Genomic DNA, 15,109 nt, shown 5'->3' with positions numbered 1-15,109 from the left:
GGTCAGGTCCTGGGGATTTATCCACCTTTAACGGTTTCAAGACATCCAGCACTTTCTCCTCTGTAATCTGGACATTTTGCAAGATGTCACCATCTATTTCCCTACAGTCTATATCTTCCATATCCTTTTCCACAGTAAATACTGATGCAAAATATTCATTTAGTATCTCCCCCATTTTCTGTGGCTCCACACAAAGGCCGTCTTGCTGATCTTTGAGGGGCCCTATTCTCTCCCTAGTTACCCTTTTGTCCTTAATATATTTGTAAAAACCCTTTGTACCCTCCTTAATTCTATTTGCCAAAGCTATCTCTTATCCCCGTTTTGCCCTCCTCTCTGCCTCTCTGCCTCTCTCTACAAAGATTTCAGTGAGTCCCTCTCTCACTGCACAAATAAAGTTTCAACTTTGATCTCCAGCATCTGCAGACCTCACTTTCTCCTCGAAGATTTCAACCTTCTTAACCAAACCCTCAATTTCTTTAGTCATCCAGCATTCCCTATACCTACCAACCTTCCCTTTCACCCTGACAGAAATATACTTTCTCTGGATTCTTGTTATCTCATTTCTGAAGGCTTCCCATTTTCCAGCCATCCCCTTTACCTGTGAACATCTGCGTCCAATCAGCTTTCGAAAGTTCTTGCCTAATACCATCAAAATTGGCCTTTCTCCAATTTTGAACTTCAACTTTTAGATCTGGTCTATCCTTTTCCATCACTATTTTAAAACGAATAGAATTATGGTCGCTGGCCCCAAAGTGCTCTCCCACTGACACCACAGTCACCTGCCCTGCCTTACTTCCCAAGTTTTGCACCTTCTCTAGTAGGTACATACTGAATCAGAAAACTGTCTTGTACACGCTTAAGAAATTCCTCTCCATCTAAACCTTTAACACTATGGCAGTCCCAGTCGATGTTTAGAAAGTTAAAAACCCCTACCATCTTTTACAGTTGACTCTAGTATGTTCCCCATTAATAACGTTAGGCTACCTGGCTTTTAATTCTATTTTTTTTCCTCATTCTTTTTTAGACAGTGGGGTTACATTTGCTTCTCTTCAATCTGCAGGAACTGCTCCAGACTCTGTAGAATTTTGAAAGATGACCACCATAGGCCCATTATTTAGTCATCTGGGATAGAGATTATTGAGCTGTGGTTAACCTCATTAATTTCCTCAACACCATTTTTGCACCAATACAATAAATGTCCTTTGATTTGACATCTTTGGTATGAGGAGTACATTGATTGTGGCTTAGTGTTATTAATGCTGGACCGTTGACCCAGGTAATGTTCTGGGGGTCTGAGTTCAAATCCCACTGCAGCAAGTGATGAAATTTGAATTCAATTTTAAAAAATCTGGAATTAAGAGTCCTAACGATAATCATGTGTCAATTTCCAGGGAGAAACGCATCTGGTTCACTACTGTACTTTAAGGAGGGAAAGTGCCAACTGCTCTGGCCTACATATGACTCCAGACCCACAGCAATGTGTTTGACTCTTAACTGCCCTCTGGGCAATAAGAGATGCTGGACTAGTTAGCAACACCACATCCTGTGAATGAATTCAACCAAGATTCCAGGTAATCAAGAGGACCACATAATCAATTTAAAAACACTCACTAAGCAATAGATATATAATGCAGGAAGCATACACATCACTGTTATACTTTATTTACAGCATCAATCGCTGCAATAACAATGCAACTTTGTCTTAAATAAAACTTACCAGCAGAGAGCCTTCTCAACTCCCTCGGACTCTGCGGTAGATCAGGGTATTTCAGGAGAAATTGACCCAAAATTAAATCAGCTGTGGTCATTCGATTGAACAAGTATATTGACATTAAAGTGAATAAATTTCAAAGCTATAATACCTTGATAGAATAATACAGTTAACCACAGTATTTGAGATATAGAGGTTTTGTGGATTTATAAAAGTGCTGGTTCATAAGGTACTGGTTAAGACAAGGTTTGCTGTACTGACTTTCTTCAATTCCACCCTCCCAATCATTTACAGCCAAAGAGTCATAGTGGCCCACAGCATGAAATCAGTCCTTTCGACCTGTCTTTCCCAGGCCGCCCAGTTTTCACAGCTAAACTAGCCCCACTTGCCTGTGTTTGGTCCCTATCCCTCCATACCTATCCCATCTATGTACCTGTCTAAATGTTTCTTAAATGACAAAATTGTACTCGCTTCCAACATTACCTCTGGCAGTCTATTACAGACACTCACTACCCTCTGTGTGAGATAGATGCCCCTTTGGACACTTCGTATTCCTAATCCAATTCCTAACCCTAACTCTAACCATTACCCTAACCCCAACCCTAACCCTAACCCTAACCCTAATCCTAACTCTAACCATAGCCCTAACCCTAACTCTAACCATAACCCTAACCGTAATCCTAATCGTAACCCTAACACTAACCCTAACCCTAACTCTAACCCTAACCCTAACCTAATCCTAACTCTAACCATAACCCTAACCCTAACTCTAACTCTAACCCTAACCTAATCCTAACTCTAACCATAACCCTAACCCTAACTTTAACCCTAACCCTAACCCTAACCGTAACCCTAACCCTACCCTAACCCCAACCCTAAACCTTCTGTATCTCTCCCCTCTCACCTTAAACCTGTGCCCTCCTGTTTTAGACTCCCCTATCCTGGGGAAATGCTGTTGGCTATCAATTTTATTTCGAAGAGGTTATTTAAGCCTGTCTTTTGTGAAGATAGAACCAAAGTTCATGCTCCGTTTTTCTGTTATTCTTTTTAACTCCATTATAATTTCCCCTGCCTCTGACTCTAAGGGACCTACATTTGTCTTGACGAAATGGAAAAACAAAATCACAAAAAACTGCAGATGCTGGAAATAAAAACAGAAATTGCTGGGAAAACTCAGCAGGTCAGGCAGCACTTGCGGAGAGAGAAAGCAGAGTTAACGCTTTGAGTCGAGTGACCCTTCTTCAGAATACTTCTTGCAGAGAAGGCTTTACTATCAGTTTCCATATTGCCTTCAATTTTGCTCCCGTATTTAGTTTTCTCTGTCTCAATCAAACTTTTTGTCTTTTTTTGTTGAATTTTCAAAATCATAAAATTGAGGAGGTGATGGTCTAGTGTGTTATTGCTGGACTGTTATCAGAGCCCAGGTAATGTTCTGGAGACCCAGGTTCAAACCCTACAATGATAGATGATAGGATTTGAATTCAACAATTTTCTTAACTATTTGGTATTAAGCGTTCAATGATGACCATGAATCCATTTTTGATTGTCAGAAAAACCCATCTGGTTTATTAAGGAAGGGAACTGCCATCCTTACTTGGTCTGACCTACATGTGACTCCAGACCCACTGCAATGTAGTTGACTCTTAATTGCCCTCAGGGCAATTAGGGATGGGCAATGGCCAGTGACATTCTCATCCCGTGAATGAATTTAAAAATATGTCAGCAGACGCAGACGTAGAGAATGCTGGGAAAACTCAGGAAGTATGCCAGGATCTGGGGAGAGAGAAACAGAGTTCACATTTCAAGAAGGACCTTTTCTCAGAACTAGACATGTATTGACATAAATGATTTGGATGGGAGCATAAGAGGTACAGTTACTAAGTTTGCAGATGACACCAAGATTGGAGGTGTAGTGGACAGCGAAGAGGGTTACCTCAGATTACAACAGGATTTGGACCAGATGGGCCAATGGGCTGAGATGTGGCAGATGGAGTTTAATTCAGATAAATACGAGGTGTTGCATTTTGGGAAAGCAAATATTAGCAGGACACTTAACATTATACACTTAATGTTAAGGTCCTACAGAGTATTGCTGAACAAAGAGATGTTGGAGTGCAGGTGCATAGCTATTGGGGTGGTTGCTTTCATAGTTCAGGACTTGGTCTGTGTGTCTTAGTAGCCACACACGCAGACGACAAGCAACATAAATTAGACTGGGACAACACTACCATTATAGGGCAAGCCAAATAAAGAACAGCCAGGGAATTCCTGGAAGCATGGCACTGATTCACAAACTCCATCAACAAACACATCGACCTGGACCCAATATACCGGCCACTACAGCGGACAGCTGGAACTGACAACCGGAAGCGGCAGGGACAGGCCACTATAAATGCCGGAGGAAACACCACAGAAGCGCTTCACAGGAGGCTCCCAAGCACTGAGGATGTCACCTAGACAGGGGACGAAACGTTTGCAACAAAAATTTCCAGCTCGGCGAACAGAACCACAACAATGAGCACCCGAGCTACAAATCTTCACCCAAACTTTGAAAGGGTTCAGATAAGATTTAAAAGGATGTTGCCTGGATTGGAGAATTTGAGCTGTAGGAAGAGGCTGAACAGGCTGGGGCTGTTTTCTCTGGAGCGTCAGAGGCTGAGGGGTGACCTTATAAATGTTTACAAAATTATGAGGGGCATGGATAGGGTAAATAGACAAAGTTTTTGCTCTGGGGTTGGGGAGTCCAGAACTAGAGGGCATAGGTTTAGGGTGAGAGGGGCATTAAGAGGCATTTGGATAGGTATATGAATAGGAAGGGTTTGGAGGGATATGGTACAGGTGCTGGCAGATGGGACTAGATGGGGTTGGGATATCTGGTCGGCATGGACGGGTTGGACTGAAGGGTCTGTTTCCATGCTGTACATCTCTATGACTCTATTACTCTAGAAGTCAGCAGATACGGAAAATGGCCTTATTCCATCCCTTGAATGTGTACTGAGGCTAATGTGCAAGATGCAAATCAGATAATGTGTTGCTGAGGTTGGACAGTCTAGCATGAGTCGCTGCCTCTCCCCACACCTGCACCAACATCCTCCCATTCCCTCAGTGCATGATGTACTTGCAGTATTTGATGATGTTGGAGACTCCTTCCTTGAGCCTGTTTCTAAGGCTCATTACAGCTCCAAGTCTCAATTGACCAGAACAACTTTCAAGAATGCATTGAGGAGGCAGGAGTAGAGCCTTATTTGTGGTTCACTTGGGCACTGTTGAGAAGTCTTTCCTTCCTCAAATGTGTGGCATGGTGGCTCAGTGGTTAGCACTGCTGCCTCACAGCGCCAGGGACTTGGGTTCAATTCCACCCTCAGGCAACTGTCAGTGTGGAGTTTGCACATTCTCCCCGTGTCTGTGTGGATTTTCTCCAGGTGCTCTGGTTTCCTCCCACAGTCCAAAAATGCACAGGTTAGGTGAATTGGTCGTGCTAAATTGCTAATTAGTGTTCAGGGATGTGTAGGGTAGGTGCATTAGTCAGGGGAAATGTAGAGTAAGAGGGGAATGGGTCTGGGTGGGTTACTCTTCAGTGGACTTGTTGGGCCAACTGGCTTGTTTCCACACTGTCGGGATTCTAGGACGATTCTACAAAATGGAAATGTGTTGCTGGAAAAGCGCAGCAGGTCAGGCAGCATCTAGGGAACAGGAGAATCGACGTTTCGGGCATTAGCCCTTCTTCCTGAAGAAGGGCTAATGCCCGAAACGTCGATTCTCCTGTTCCCTAGATGCTGCCTGACCTGCTGCGCTTTTCCAGCAACACATTTCCATCTCTGATCTCCAGCATCTGCAGACCTCACTTTCTCCTCAACGATTCTACAAAATGTCTTGGAGGAGTTCTTTGAAGTTAAATGCTGGAAAAGAATTCAGCAGCAAAGACCATTGAGGGTCAATGGCTGATGTTTGTGAAAATAGTTTGTGGCTCACAGCAACGATATATTCTGGTGAGGAAGGAGAATCCTAGGAATGGGACAAGCCAACCCTGGTTAACCAGGGAAGCTAAGGATGGCATCAGATTAAAAGAAATAAAAACATGCAACGTGGCAAAGATTAGTGGTAAGCCAGAGGGTTGGGAACGCTTGGAAACCAATAAAAAATAAGCAAAAAAAGATTAAAGAGGGAGAAAATAAACTTTGAGGGTAGATTTGCTAGTAATGTCAAGATTGACAGTTAGAGCTTCTGTAAATGTATAACAAGAACATTAAAGGAAGGAGCTACAGAGATAATGGATGCACTGGCAGTAATCTTCCAGGAATCTTTATATTCTGGAAAAGTTCCAGAAGATTAAAAAACTGCCATGGTAACACCTTGATTTAAAAAGGAAAGATAACTAAAAGAGGTAACTATAGGTCAATTAACTTCACATGTTATTAGGAAAATGATAGAGTTTATTGCTAAGACAAAGAGTTTGGATAAAGGGATTTTCAGGAAAGCAATCTATAACTAGTGGAGTGCCACAGGGATCAGTGCTGGGACCACAATAATTTACGATATATATTAATGACTTAGACAAGGAAATTAAATGTCCTACTGCCAAGTTTGTGGAAGACACAAAAATAGCTGGGGCAGCAAGTGTAAAGGTTGACACAGCAAGTCTGTTGTGGGATATGGACATGTTGAGTGAGTAATCAAATGGCAGATGGAGTATAATGTGGGAAATCTGAGGTTATGCCGTTTAATGGGAAGAAAAGAGGAATTGAATATTATTTAAATGGAGAAAGCTATGGCACAGAGAGATTTGGGACTCGCATAACAAAAAGCTAACATTCAATTTCAGTGTAGGGAAGGCTAATAGAATATTGGACTTTATTTCAAAGGAAATGGAGTAAAAAGAAGAGAGATTTTGATAAATCTAATGCAAGGTACTAGTCAGACCCTGACTGGAATATTGTGAACAGTCTTGGGCCTCTTAAACAAGAAAAAATAAATGGCATTGGAGCCAGTCCAGAGATGCTTGATACCAAGTACAGAGGGGTTTTCTTATGAAGACGGTTGAGTAGATGAGGCCTCTACTCATTGGAATCTAGAAGAAATAGAGGTCACCTGTTTAAGACATACAAGACTCTTCGAGCGCTTGTACACAGGTGCACAAAGATTGTTACCTTTTAAGGGAGAGTCCAGGACAAGAGGGCATAGTCTCCGAACAAGGTGTTGTGCTTTAAGACAGAGATGAGGAGGAATTTCTTCTCTCAGAGGGGAGCGAATCTGTGGAATTCTTTACCACGGAGGGCTGTCAAGGCTGGGTCATATTCAAGTTGGAGAGAGACAGATGTCAGGGAATCAAGAATTACAAGGAAAAGGAAGGAAAGTGGATTTGACGATTATCAGAGCAGCCATTACCTCGTTGAATGGTAGAACAGACCCGCTGGGCTGAATGGCCTGCCTCTACTCCTATGTTTTATAATCTTCAATGTAAGAGTGAAGGAGAAACTCAGCAGGTCTGGCTGTATCTGTGAGGAGAGAAACAGAGTTCACCTTTTGAGTCCAGTGTGACTATTCTTCAGAATGAGTCCCCATCCTGAAAGAAGATGGTGGCAGCACATTTATCTTATTGAGCTCATATAGTAATTAGATTAGATTCCCTACAGCATGGAACCAGGCTATTTGGCCCAACAGGTCTACACCAACCCTCTGAAGAGTGACCTACCCAAACCCATTCCCCTATCCTATTACCATGCATTTACTTCTGACTAATGCACCTAGCACTATGGGCAATTTAGCATGGCCAATTCACCCTGACCTGCACATCTTTGGACTGGGAGAGGAAAGTAGGACACCCGAAGGAAACGCACGCAGACACAGGGTGAACATGCAAACTCCATATAGACAGTCACCCGAGGCGGGAATCGAACGCAGCTCCCTGGCACTGTGAGGCCGCAGTGCTAACCACTGAGCCACCGTAGTAGGATGAGCAGTGACGCAGATCATTTATACAAAAGCCCAGACCAGGTAAGGATGACAGATTTCCTTCCCAAAAGGACATTAGTGAACCAGATGTGTTTTGATGACAATTGATGTTTGTTTCACAGTCACAATGGCTGATTTCAATTTCAGGTTTAATTGTTTGAATTTAAATCCTACCCTTGCTCCTTAGTGAAATTTGAACCTATATCATCAGCACATTGATCTGGGCTCCTAAATTGTGAGTCATGTATCAGCAACATCCACAATTTTGGCAGCTTTTCTGAAATTTTGCTGGGTCTGAGCAAGGTCTCCTTACCCTGACCAAACACAATCATACTATGCGGCTGGCAAGAAATTTCAATCCCTTGACTACCTGACGGACCGTGCGTGTGAGGCTGACAGTACCTCATTACTCTGACAAATATTCTGGTTTCCTCTCGAACAGTCATGATCCGAGAGACTGGGGCCAAACTGTTGCAGCAGACTTGAGAACCTTGGCCGGTGGTGTTTAGAACATTAGATTAGAATCCCTACAGTGTGGAAACAGGCCCTTCAAGTCCACACCAACCCTCCGAAGAGTAACCCACCCAGACCCATTCCCTTACCCTATCTTTACCCCTCACTAGGGCTTTTGCCCGAAATGTCGCTTTCGCTGCTCCTTGGATGCTGCCTGAACTGCTGTGCTCTTCCAGGACCACTAATCCAGAATCTGGTTTCCAGCATCTGCAGTCATTGTTTTTACCTTGCCATTATCCTTTGACTCCCTTAGTGACTAAAAACCTGTCTACATAAAAAAAATTGTTCCTGCAGTGAGTTGCATCAGACAGCAGGGAGTAGAATAGAAAGGCGACTGAGAGAGTTGAAGCCACAATGCTGTTGCTTTAGAGTAGTGTGCCAAACCTGTGTGTGGCATGTTTACAATATTTCTGCTTGTAACTGGGTTTTGCTCAATACACCAAAGGGACAGATTACTGGTTTCGCAATCAGTTGGTGGAATCTGAGATTGCGGCTGTTGTTTGCCGCTAATCCTGAGAGAGAGGCAAATGTTTTTGGATGTGGTGGAGATACTATACGTAATTCATGTGAATCATGTGTTTTTGAATGGAATTTGTGCGTAATCCCTCCGATCTTCTGCGTTCCTAATCAGCCATCCTAGGGATCTGGCACATATTGTCCAAGCTCCTTGGATGCTGCCTGAACTGCTGTGCTCTTCCAGCACCACTAATCCAGACTTGTCCGCCCTGCCTATCTCCTTTTCCATCTATCCACTCCAACCTCTCCTCCCTGACCTATCACCTTCATCCCCTCCCCCACTCACCCATTGTACTCTATGCTACTTTCTCCCCACCCCCACTGCTGTGCTCTTCCAGCACCACTAATCCAGAACCGTGGGATATACACGTTCAATCATGAGCAAGAAACTGGACTTATCGTTAAACCTTCCCTATCTCAAGGACAATCATAGTGCCCTCTCATCACAAAGGCCTTGAGGAAGATCTTGCTTTTCACTGTGCCTCGGTACACGTGACAATAAGTTCAATTCATTTCACCCTCTGCAGAAAACTATTAGCCCTTCCCTGTCATTCCTACACAGAACAACATCCGAGATGACTTCAGAGTTCTTGGCTCCATTGCCTTGGTCAGGAGAATGGGCAAGATTAAGGAAAAGCCCAAGGAATTCTACACTTATGTGAGGAACAAGAGGATGGCGAGAGTGAGGCTAGGGAATTTGTGCCTGAAGTCGAAGGAAGTAGGGGAAGTCCTTAATGAATACTTTGCTTCAGTATTCACTAGTGAGAGGGACCGTGTTGATAGTGAGGACAGCATGAAACAGGCTGGTATGCTTGAACAGGTTGACGTTAAGGAGGATGTGCTGGAAATTTTGAAAAACATGGCGATGGAAAAGTCCCCTGTGCCAGACGAGATATAGAGGAGTGCAGCAGGTCAGGCAGCATCCAAGGAGCAGGAGAATCGACGTTTTGGGCATAAGCCCTTCTTCAGGAATCCTGACGAAGGGCTTATGCCCGAAACGTCGATTCTCCTGCTCCTTGGATGCTGCCTGACCTGCTGCGCTTCTCCAGTAACACATTTTCAGCTCTGACCTCCAGCATCTGCAGTCCTCACTTTCTCCCAAACGAGATATACCCAAAGTCACTACCGGAAACAAGGGAAGAGATTGCTGAGCCTTTGGCAATGATCTTTGTGTCCTCACTGTCCACTGGAGTAGTACCAGATGATTGGAGGGTAGCAAATGATATTCCTTTGTTCAAGAACAGGAATAGGGATAATCCTGGGAATTACAGACCAGTTAGTCTTATGTTGGTGTTGGGCAATTTATTGAGGAGGATTCTGAGAGACAGGATTTATGATTATTTGGAAAAGCATAACTTGATTCGAGATAGTCAGCATGGCTTTGTGAGGGGGAGGTTATGCCTCACAAACCTTATTGAATTCTTTGAGGATGTGACAAAATACATTGAGGAAGGTAGAGCAGTGGATATGTTGTACATGGATTTTAACTAAGGATTCCCAAGGTAGGCTCATTCAGATAGTAAGGAGGTATGGGGTACAGGAAAATTTGGCTGCCTGGATACAGAATTGGCTGGCCCATAGAAGAAAGGGGTGGTGGTTGATGGAAAGTATTTCAGTCTCGAGCTCGGTGATCAGTGGTGTCCCACAGGGATCTGTTCTGGGACCTCTGCTGTTTGTGATTTTTATAAATGACTTGGATGAGGAAGTTGAAGGGTGAGTTAGTAAGTTTGCTGATGACACAAGGGTTGGTGGAGTTGTGGATAGTGTGGAGGGCTTTTGTAGGTAGCAATAGGACATTGACAGGATGCAGAGCTGGGCTGAGAAGTGGCAGACTGAGTTCAACCTGGAAAAGCATGAAGTGATTCATTTTGGAAGGTCGGATTTGAATGCAGATTACAGGGTTAAAGGCAGGATTCTTGGCAGTATGGAGGAACAGAGCAATCTCGGGGTCCACATCCATAGATCCCTCAAAGTTGCCATCCAATTGATAAGGTTGTTAAGAAGGCATATGACGTGTGATAAAAGCCGTGAGATTATACTGCAGCTCTACAAAGGAAGAGAAAGTGAGAACTGCAGATGCTAGAGCTGAGAGTGGGATGCTGGAAACGCACAGCCGGTTAGGCAGCATCCATGGAGCAGGAGAATCGATGTTTTGGGCAAGAGCCCTTCATCAGGAATCTAGCACCACAGTCTCGACTCTGCAGTTCTGTAAAACCCTGGTTAGGCCACACTTGGAATATTGTGTTCAGTTCTGGCTGCCTCATTATAGGAAGGATGTGAGAAGAATGAGAGTTGACTTGATAGAGGTGTACAAGATGATGAGAGGCATCGATAGAGTGGATAGCCAGAGACTTTTTCCTAGAGTGGAAATGGTTATCAGGAGGGAACATAATTTTAAGGTGATTGGAGGAATGTTTAGGGGAGATGTCAGAGGCAGGTTCTTTACATAGAGAGTGGTGGTTGCGTAGAAAGCCCTGCAGTGGTGGTATAGCGTCAGATACATTAGGGACATTTAAGTGACTCTTGGATAGGCACATGGATGATAGCAAAATGAAGAGTATGTAGCTTAGTCTGATCTTAGAGTAGGATAGAAGGCCAGCACAACATCAGGGGCCGAAGGGCCTGTACTGTGCTGTACTGTTCTGTTATATTTTCTATTTTAGAACACGCTAAGTCTTGAGTGTATGAGAAAGATCTTCCTATAGGTGGACAGAATTTGTCTTCTGGATTAGTGGTGCTGGAAGAGCACAGCAGTTCAGGCAGCATCCAAGGAGCTTTGAAAACGACGTTTCGGGCAAAAGCCCTTCATTAGAACTTGTCTTCTGGCACACATGTTGGTCATAAGCAAGCTCATGATCTTCTGTTCAAGCATCCAACCAATGGATGGTTCACCTTATAAAACAGAAGTGGAGGAGCTCCCCTCTGTCAATTTTGCTTCTCCTCCCTCTGAGCTCTCACAGGTTCAATCCTTCAGTGCTCCTTTCACCACTATTGTGCTTCTGTGCATCATTCCATTTGGATCTCATCGAGTTATCTTACAGGAGTACATCAATGATTAAGTCATAGCAAAATATACATGTAAGCAACAGGTTAGCTCAGTTGGCTGGTTCACAATGTTGAGTGACTTCAACAGTTCTTCTACAAGCTGAGTAACCACTTTTTCAACCACACCCCTCAATGAGGTGTGATGACACTCAATTAAACTACCACCAGTCATCTCTCTGTAATGAGAGAGCTATGAGAAGGCTACTTTACTAGGGTAATGTAGCCTTTACAAAATGGAAAGAGCCCTTTTAGTCCATCGTTTACATGCCAGTCATCAATCGTCCACCAAATTGTCCACAATTTCTAGCACTTGCCCCATAACCCTGTGTGTTCTGGCATTGCAAGTGGTTATTGAAATAATTATTAAATATCTTGAGGGTTCTTTCAGGCAGTGAGTTCCAAATACCCCTCTGAACGAAAAAAAACTTTTCTTCAAATCCCCTCTAACCCTACCATTCTGTACCTGATTGTTGACCCCTCTACTAAGCGGGAACGTATTTCTCTATCTGTCTTGCCTAAGCCACTCAGAATTTTGGTCTCCCCTCAGCCTTTTCGCTTTAAGGAGAACAACACTAACTTATGCAATCTCTCTTCATAGCTGTAGTCTTGGTAATATCTCTTCTGCACCGTCTTTCATACAATCAAACCCTTCTTATGCTATGGGAAAACAGAACTGCACGGTCCCCAGTCAAAACTCAGAATCAGACCACCCAGGTACTGCAGCCTACCTAATGTCATACACAGCTTGAATAACAAAGGAGATACACCTTCTCTCTGCTTTACCCATTGATCCCCTAAGGGCCAGTGTCACTCCCTCCAGTTCCCTGGCTGATGTTATGACATGACCAAACTCAATTCACGAAATGGCAGCCAATGTAAATCGCTCTTCTTCAGGCAGTTATGAGACTTTTTTGGCATTAACCTGCAACTTTATATTTCTTCTCCATGTCAAATCTTTCTGCCTTCGCTCCCTGCATCTCAATGGTTAGAGATGGTAGAGACGTCAATTCCCTCCCCATCACGTTCAGATCAGAAAGCCTTCTCAAACGTAGTGCCTGCCTTTGATATATGCTGGAAGGATTTGCATGTTAATTCTCAATCCGTTTCTGGCCACTTTATGAGTGCTTCTCCCTTGGCCATCAAGTCTTCGTGTGGAACTTTCGTTGCATTCGCTGGATGAAAGTGACACTGGCCAGGCCAGCATTTATTGCCCATCCCTAATTGCCCAGAGGGCAGTTAAAAGTCAACCACGTTGCTGTGAGTCTGGAGTCACATATAGACCAGACCAGGTAAGGATGGCAGCTTCCTTCCCTTTAGGGCATTAGTGATCCAGATGGGATTTTCCCAACAATTGGCAATGGTCATCATTAGGACTCTTCATTGCATATTGTTTTTATTGAATTCAAATTCCACTATCTGCCATATCAGGATCTGAACCTGGCTCCCCAGAACATTTGTTGAGCCTACGGATGAACATTCCAGCCATAATACCACTATTGAACTTCCCCATTTGAACCCAGAGCTTCTGTCTCAGAGGCAGGGTATTACCTACTGTGCCATGAGCCCTGTTCTTTGTCACTGTGAATGGATTTCACAAGGAAATCAAAAATGCATAAATGTGCTTAATAAACAGCAGGACTAGTGCATTAAGTTATAGCTGATTCTTATGGAGAAGCATACACTCACGGACCAGATGGGTTGTTCTGGGCTCACTTTTGATGAATTGATGGGAATATATTCTTGCTTAATAAAAGTTTCAATAAAAACAATTTTAAAAAGCTGGTTTCCTCTGTGTGTTTTTAATTTTCGTTTCCAATCCCGCTGGGAAGCTTGTTTCCCAGTTAGTGACTGAGCTGAGGACTGGCAGAAAGTGATTGGCAAGTATTTGCCACTTCCTCACCAGCTGGGCAGAGTCACCACACCCAGACAGACTCTGAGATAAGCTCCCACCCTCAGTGCAGAAGGATGGGGCTTGGCAAGGTGATGTGAGCCGAAGAAACTGGAAGTCTGGGTGGTCTGATGCTGAGTCAGTATGTTGACTGGGGACTGACTCAATCTAGGCACATCAGGGAGCAGCACTGCCATTTCACGTTGAATCACCTCCTGTTTGAGGCAGGTTTTGGGAACTTGAGCACTGCTAAATTCAAAAAGAAAAGGGATGAATCTCTGGATTGTAACCCAACTTTTTGGATGGACAGCATCAGAGTGCCACCAACTTGATGGTAACTTGTGCACATTCTACATCGAGGTGATGCATCTAAGGAGGTCAACTGCAAGAGCAAAGTATACAACAAATGGCAAGACCCTTCAGAGCATTGATATACAGACAGATTAGATTAGATTAGATTACTTACAGTGTGGAAACAGGCCCTTCGGCCCAACAAGTCCACACCAGATCTTGGGATGTTGTACTGTCCTATATTTGTTCCATGTTCTATTCTGGTACTTCCGCAATGCTATTCAGGAGGAAGTTCCAAAATATTGATCCAGTGATAGTGAAGGAACAGCGATGTAGTTCCAATGCTGGGTGGTGGTTGACATTGAACGAAACTTGAAAGTGGTGGTGTCCCTATGCAAGCACTGTCCTTGCTCTTCCAGTTGGTAGCAACACTCCAGTGCAGTCAAGTCATAGAGTCATTGAGCTGTGCAGCATGGAAACAGACCCTTCAGTCCAACTTATCCCTATTGACCAGATATCCTAAATTAATCTAGTCCCATTTGCCAGCACCTGGCCCATATCCCTCCAAACCCTTCCTATTCATATACCCATCCAGATGCCTTTTAAATGTTGCAATTGTACCAGCCTCCACCACTTCCTCTGGCATCTCATTCCATGCACGTACCACCCTCTGTGAAAAAGTTCCCCCTTAGGTCTCTTTTATATCTTTCCCCTCTCACCCTAAACCTATGTCCTCTAGTTCTGGACTCCCCCACCCTGGGGAAAAGACCTTGTCTATACGTACCCTTCATGATTTTATAAACCTCTATAAGGCCACCCCTCAGCCTCTGACGGCTCCAGGGAAAACAGCCCCAGCCTATTCAGCCTCTCCCTGTAGCTCTAACCCCCCCCAACACTAGCAAACCTCCTTGAACTAAGGAGGCATCACACTTTTGGGTTGGGGGCGGGTACCATCGGTCAGATGAGAAGTCAATCAAATCACATGTAAATGATCCCACTTAAAAGTCAGAAGAACTGCAGATGCGGTAAATCAGAAATGAAAACAGAAACTGCTGGAAAGGCTCAGCAGGTCTGGCAGCACTTGCGGAGAGAAAGCAGAGTTAACGTTTCAGGTTCAGTGACTTTTCCTCAGCTCTGATTTCTCCCCACGGGTATTGCCAGAACTACTGAGTTTTTCTAGAAGTTTCTGTTTT

The sequence above is a fragment of the Chiloscyllium plagiosum genome, chromosome 7 (assembly GCF_004010195.1).
Source record: "Chiloscyllium plagiosum isolate BGI_BamShark_2017 chromosome 7, ASM401019v2, whole genome shotgun sequence".
NCBI classification, from domain to species: Eukaryota; Metazoa; Chordata; class Chondrichthyes; order Orectolobiformes; family Hemiscylliidae; genus Chiloscyllium; species Chiloscyllium plagiosum.
Note: the sequence above shows the minus strand (reverse complement) of the source record.